Consider the following 7923-nt stretch of genomic DNA (forward strand, 5'->3'; position numbering starts at 1 on the left):
TTACACCTTTTTGGTTGGTGTGGGTGGTTTAAATTTCAGCATTGCATTTGAAGAAGCAGTTGTAGTAGTTGTTGTTGTCACGTCCACTTCACTTGTTTCCAAAGGCCTTATCTTTTTAGAATTCCTATCAGTATAGCTCTGCGGAGTATGTTCCTTTTCCATGTAGGAAAGAACAGACAGTTGTGTGCGTGTTGTTTGAGCTTCCCCAAGATGACTTCCTTAGCTCAATGTGAAATAGTTTGTTTGACAACATCTCATGGACATGATTAATAGGCAATGATTGCCTCTGTAAATGTAAAGAGTTACAACAAACACTTTAGAACAAAGGATATATGCTAAACTGTTTATGCTCAAGATATATGGTATTGTGAGAATACATGTGTACAAGTTGCCAGTGGGAATGACAGATCACCTTAGCACATGTTATGTCAAATATGTCTTATGTTGTCATGGAGAGTAATTTTTGTCCCAATTCAGCAGAGATAGATGTTGTGGTTATAGCAGTACCTTCAGTAAGATCAATTTGAAAGATACACCTGAAATCATGGCAAGTTTAAAATTTGTGTATAGTATACCCTATATTTTGTACAAAGTATAATTTACAAGTCAAAAGTATTTTACCGAGGCACTAATGTTGTTTTTCAATTGCATCTTGGACAGCCAAAATGTTTTCTAACCTTTGTGTGTTTCTTCTGTCTGCATCCTGAGCATTCAAGTACATAAAACTCTTGGAATTCATCTGATATGGCCATTTCTGCCTCAACATAGAAGAGTCACATCTATCGAAAAATATCATATACATAATATGTGTGAAATAAATATAAGTTGTTTTTATTATTTAGCCAAAGCTAGGCAATGGCAAAAGTAATAAGCATACTCTGAAATGATGAGCTTCAAGTATGACTTACAGAAGCTGTTGATAACATTTCTGCAATAGAGATAAGTTGTTGGCTGGCAGGAGTGACTATCATGGAGGCGGCAGATGAGCTTGTTGAGGTTTTCTCTGATGCATGACTCAACAACATTGTTTTGTTTTCTTTTTGCCCTATTGTTACAACATATAATATGTTTAGTAGGTTCTTTACATGCAAAATAAAGCTAGAGAATAATGATGAAAGGTGAGTACCATTTCATGAGTTCTACTGCTTGTGGGTAATTAGGAACCACACGTACTGTGGAATTAAACCTACTCTGCAGTGAGAGCCCTGTATAATACATAGCTTCTATAATGTTTTGTTATTATCTAAAATTATGTTGGTAAAAAGTGCAGTGCATATGTACCTTGATAAGTAGAGATTCATATACTCCTTCCGAGGATTACAGTTAGATCTGCCTTTGTTGCCATTTTAGCTTCAATTTCATTTCCTTCTATTTCTCCGAAATCCTCCCATAGAGTGAGGAGAAACTGATTTTTCCTGAGAATGTGAGGAGAGAAGCTATTCAAAATAAATGATGGTAATGCCCATACGATAAATGATGAACCGTTCAAACAGACGAAAAAAGTGTTTACTTATTCAAAATATTTTCAGAAAATGGGAAAATAGAAGGTGAAATGTTATACTTACTGATTGTCACAAAGGGTAATTTATCGACACCTATGATGACTGCGACTAGCGTATTTTTGAGGACCACAAGAAAGAACGATTGCCAGTATATCTGCTTATATAATACATAATGAAAAGTTGTAAGTATGTATCAGTAAACATGTATATTTTTGCCTAATAATAGTTATTAGGATGGATATACCAATTTCAGCAGCAAAATCAACCATCATATGAGGAATGCGGTCAAAAGTTGTGATATTCAGCTTGGTTGGTGGTGGGAGTGGTTTTTCAAGTTGATTACATGGTTCGATATGTTCAATTACTGTTTCTTTGTCAAGAATCCAGTAAAATTTATGTATTGGCTTGCCGTATGAAGTTGGCGAAACTTTGACTTTTGCGATAGAGATGAGGTAGGTATTCATGAGGTTAAGCTTATCTGCATATTGCTCAATTTCATCGATATACATAACTGCTTTAATCTGGCATTCCTGAAAGTAAGAGTTATAGAAAACTGAGATTAAGTAAGTTGACATTAAATGTAATTACTTATTAAGAGTGAAATGTAGGATAAATGTTCAGATGAGGTAAGAACAAAAGGAAGAATATATTCATAAGATAAAATATAATAATGAGCTGACCTCTTCATCTTCCAAAATCAAATTTTGAAATCTACATTTCTTGTCAAGACTTTCTCGCGGGCGTCCGATTAACAATTTGAACTTTGCAAATCCAATCTCTTGTTGATAATTCTATTCGGTCGATGTTCAGTCTTAGTACCATGTTTGTACGAAATATATTTAACCAAACAGTAGTATCTGCAAGATAGCATGATTATTGAGTTAAAGTCCTTTGTTTTTTGTCTTTGCATGAACATGGGTGATTAAATTAGGAACATGCAACAACATAATTGGCCTGCACATACTAAAAGTCAAATGTAATGAGAACTCAATATGAATATTTGGAATCAAATTCTGAAGATGCAAGAATATAATTATCCCTAAGTTACTGAAACATTAGAAAATATAATAAATACCCCCAAATTTGTCTGTTGAGTAATAAAATAGGAATTATAATTTAAAGTGAAAATATGAACTCTAATTTTGTCCTATTTTCATTTTCCCCTTTGGTGAGAAGTAAAATCTGCAAGAAAAATTGAAAATGGGAAGAGGAACAACATGAAAAAGGAAAAAAAAACCTGAGAAAGGGAGCAAAATTTTTTGGTTTCAATGGAATCCAATTAAATTTGTGCTCTATGAGTAATAAATATAGATTACCTTGCCTTTATTTTATTTTTTAGAAAGGACAATAAAAGTACATGTGTTTTCTTAAAAATTAATAGGTTTTTGGTAGCCAATAAAATTGTGCCAAAAAAGAGACAAAATCATTACATTTAGTAGTCAAAGTTGAATAAGACCAAATCTTATTTAAATTTGACTACCAAATGCAATGATTTTGTCTCTTCTTTGGCAGAATTTCATTGGGTACCAAAAATCCATAAATTTTTAAGAAGACACATATACTTTTATAAATATGGGTAAGGTAATATATATATATAGCTGTTATATAAATTTGGTAGCTCTTTCATTTATGTTTGTGGATGACAGTGAGATTTTGTGTGAAATATATTACAGATAAAAAAGCTACAAAAAAGCTCATATTGATCTAAAATAATGACATTTTAAAATCACAGACAGCCATAACACTACGTACAATGTCGTAGAAGATCACTTTAAGCTATGTAGAAAGATAATACAGATAAAAAACCTTCAAATACAAACTCATTTGCGCTATAAAATAATGTAATATCAAAATTATAGAGAGTGATGGCACTGCATTATCCTAAAGGAGCACGTTAAGCTATTCACAAAGAGAACACATAGAAGCAAGCTACAAAAATAGTCAGGTTGTTCTATAATAATGAAATTACAAAACCATGAGGATTAATGGCTATACAGTACTGTAGATGATGAAGTTAAGCTATTAACAAATAGAATAAAAATCCTAACATTATTCTAAATCTCACATAGACAGACGTAAATATATATATGCTATTGAACAATATCCTGAAACTGCCTGGCAGCAGTCCTTAAGCCTGAACTTTTGCCTAAAGTACCACATTTGTAATAGGAACATTTTTGACGATATGGTATACTTTAAAGTGCAGTCTTAGTCCAAAATTCAAAATGGAGCAGCACAGGGCCAAAAATGCAGTAGTGATTTGAGGTAACGATAAACATGCGAAAGAGAAGTTACGGTAGCAAGGTTGTTTCACTATTAGCCTCAATAGATTGTAGCAGAAAAATGACGAAAGTGCTAACCTGTCAAGTGAACTGCTCGAAAATGGAAGAGAACTGTGCAATGCTAGTGCTATTCTCACAGAGCATTTGCTTCCAAAAGCTTGCTCAAACATGTCAGGCACTTCATATGCTAATGCAGTGAGCCTCAATTCCTTTCATATGAATCGCATACGACAACAAATAGTCGAGAATTTTGTTCTAAATAAAAAAGTTATATTTTTCTTTTAAGTAAGGTATTTGTCGAAATACATCTATATCAAACTAATTTACCTGAGAATCTGGTCCTGTAGATATAACCACATTGACAGAATTTAAAAGGCAAGGGCAGTTATTCTTTTCTGATGTCTTTTGAGCTTTGTATTTACCTACAGAAAGGAATCATACTTTATGTGAACGAATTTAAAGTAAATACTGAATTAGTAATATTTGAAAAATTACAGAATAAAATAAATGTTTCAATAGCTCAACCTCAGCAACTAAGGGATTATATATGTGGATGGAGGAGTCATCCATTCCTATGCTAATAACATTGTATCTTGAGGATAAATTTCCAAAAAGGTTATTGCGGGTGGGGCGGCCATAAATATTCTCATAGTCTGCATTTGCTAGACTGCAAGTACAACTCATAATGAAATGATGCGGTGAAAAGCAATGTATTTTTGGTAAATCTGACATAGGTAGGGCATGAAAACTGAAGAGTCCATATAACTAAGAAGAAATATAGCATAAAACATATGAAGTGAGAATGGCAGGAACTGCTAGTTTGGTAGTTGGGAAGCTTCAAGTATAAAATGGAGATAATAACTGTAGTAAGAGTAGGTTAGTTGAAGCGTCTAACTATAGCTACAGCTATTCAAAAGTTTTATTTAGTTTCTTAAATTCTGTGGAAAGTCAAACTAAATCATTCTTTGTGAAACGGATGGAGTATATGATACTACTTATTTGTTTTTTTGCTTTTTCACTTGTGTTATTTTACAGCATATTTATCTTTCATTTATGAATTTGAGAGGTACATTATTTACTTCTATGTGATAGTATTGATATAGAATATTTATGGTGCATATATATATATATATATTAAGTACCTTTAATTGTGACTAAATCATGCTCTAACCCAATCCTCAGCTTTACATGTTATTGGCTGAAATTTTGCCTAAAGTATAGTAAATAGCTTAGTCCAAAATTCAGCAGCAGTAAAAGAGAAAATACAACAACCCGGGGCTCAGAATACATCACAAAATGCACCAGAGGGCCAAAAATGCAGCAATGGTTCGAGGTAACAATAAACATGCCAAACATAAGTTATTGTAGCAACACTGTTTCACTGTTAGCCTCAACAGATTGTATCAGAAAAATGGTGAAAGTGCTAACCTGTCTCATTCCAGTGTTCAGGCAGTTTTCCTATAAAACATGGCCATTCAGCCTTTTATATCTCCAAAAATATGGCCGACGCAACAAAATTTGCTTTGTCTTGGTCTTCTCTTTTGCTTCTTCTGCCATAATAGAGTAAATAAAGTACCAGTCGATGAAAGATCACCGCATCAGATATCATACTTTATAGAAGTGTATTTAGCTGACATTGCTAATAATGACAAATGAAATTTATGGTGTAACAATTTAGCCAAAGTACTACTCCAACCTTTAATTAAGGAGAGAAATATTTGTTTGAAAATAGAGCAGCAAAACTATGACCCTTTTTTTTTGGAGAAAAGAACCATGAACATTTTTGCCGAACAAATAGTGGACAATGATTTTATAAGTTATATAGACCTTTTATAAGTTATCATCAAATGTTAGACATAGCTAACTTCAGAATTGAACTGAATCGGTTGTCTATTATATCCATGTAGATTATCTCCTTCTAACTCATATTATTAGTGTTCCTTCAAATGAAAAGTAGAATAAGATAGAAGCAACACAATTATTTTTCAATCTGTAGATGTAAGAATAGCATAAAATGAATAACATACTACATTTCTTTTATTCTGCTTTGTTATGATGTTGTACACTATAATAGACATTTATCAATAGGAAGAATAAGAACAGGTTTGTGTTTGCTAACTAACCTCATTCACCATAGACTATTTTTTGTTCCTCTTTCGTGTTGAAAGTTATAAAGCAGCAAGTGGTTTTTGCTTTTAGACAACCTGAGAAAAAAATGTGCTTTTATCTCATTATAATCCTGACATATGAGACTATAAGGCATTTGATAGCTTACAGCTTCAGACATACAGTCAATTAAGTTGTTATCAGAATGTAATAAACCTTTTTTTTCTGCAGCTTCCCTAAATGTAGTGTAGCATCTTCCATCCATTGTACGAAGATGTTCGTATGGTTTTGGTCCTCTTACGTTCATTAGAAGTAATGTAAGATAATATCTTTCTCCTTCTGTTGGATGACATGTGACAATACGTCCGATAGTAAGGCGTTGTTTTCGACGCGACCACATTTTGTATGATGATCACTATACAAAGTGTTGGGAAAACTCTTTATATAGTAAATTGAGATTTATAGCATCGTTATTGATTTTGTTCATAAGGAAAAATTCAGTTAACATGGTTTTCCTTATGTCAACAATTCTTTCTTGAACAATGACAATATCTTTATTTTCGTCCATTCCTATTTGAAATAGCTTACATTAACCTATAAATTAGGCTACAAAATGTTACACAATAGTAAATGAGTTTAACAGAAGAACCAATGGGATGAAATGGCATACATTTGAAACATATCTTTGATAAAGTTTGAAGATTTGAGCCCATAAAGTTTGAGGATTTGAGCCTCCAACTTATATAGGATTGTTATCATGACCCTTAATTGATGAGTAATTGACATCTTTCTTAGAATGGATTGCATACGAATACGTGCGTCTGCACAAAAAGAAACAGCAAAAAAGGCAAAATACAACAATAATTCAACCTCAAAAGCAGTCAAATAGAAGTTATTGTATCAATAAAAATGCGAAATAGAAGTTATTCTAGCAAACAGAAGTGAGTACGGTAATCTGAGAAGTTAAATAACAAACAAAGAGAGAAGATAAGCAAGACAAATTCACTAAAAGTACAGTCAACAAAGTTAAGAGCATTAATTGGCATAACATTATGACTGGAAATTTGTTTACCTCATTATCATTTATTTGCACTTGTATCATCTCAAATAAAAAGGTTTGAAGCATTAAGAGGTAGGTCATCTTTGTCATTTCCTTTAGCTAGAACTATATAAATAGTTACCCTTGATAGAATAAGTTGTTCCTACAATGTTAGCATGTAGGTTAGTGAAAATTAAACATTTGAAATTGAACTAATTGGCTAGGAACAATCTGAATTGAAATGCGAAAATTTAAGCTTAAAATGTTGAACTGATATGATTGCGAGCTAACTCTTAGTTAGCTTTAAAAACAACTGAAGTAAAAGAATCCGAAATTTCATAATGTGTAGCATGAGGGTGCTTACTTGTTACATTTGTTGCTTTTAAAAGTATCATGAGAATGCTTTTCGAATGATTTCGTCATAAACTACGTTATATGTACAATGATCATCTGTGTCCTTTGTTGTAGGTGGACGTATTAATATTTTTACATTCTCTGAACATTTTGCTCGAGATAAAGCAACATAAAGTTGTCCATGTGAAAAAACTGGTTCACGCAAATATATTCCAACAAAATCTAATGTTTGACCTTGAGCTTTGTTTATAGTCATAGTAGAACATAACCTTATTGGAAATTGTGTTCTTTTGAACGGAACTGGTAGCTTCTCATCTTGTGATGCTAGTAATGGTATTTTTGAAATAAAAACATGTTTATTTTTAAAATCACCATTGGAAATAGTAGCACTGATAACATGTTATTTAAAATCATGACATATCAATCGTGTACCATTGCATAAACCTTCAGTAGGATTTAAGTTTCTTAATAATATAACTGGACAATTTTTTTTCAAAGTTAATCTATAAGGTGGTAAGTTTGCAGGATGTAAGGTATGCAGAAAATCTTCAAATTGACATTGATCATTTGGTTCGATTGTTTCATCAATAGTTGTATACACTGTAGCATCATCAGGAAATCGATGTATAAGCATGTCATT

At 32.3% G+C, this 7923-nt stretch overlaps 1 pseudogene; it reads right to left on the reverse strand.

Annotated features, from left to right (window-relative positions):
* On the reverse strand, positions 1–2324 carry LOC125826110 (replication protein A 70 kDa DNA-binding subunit B-like; annotated as a pseudogene).
* Positions 2325–7923: the final 5599 nt, after the last annotated feature.

Source organism: Solanum verrucosum, unplaced genomic scaffold, assembly GCF_900185275.1.
Source record: "Solanum verrucosum unplaced genomic scaffold, falcon-dt-bn FXZP01000060.1, whole genome shotgun sequence".
NCBI classification, from domain to species: Eukaryota; Viridiplantae; Streptophyta; class Magnoliopsida; order Solanales; family Solanaceae; genus Solanum; species Solanum verrucosum.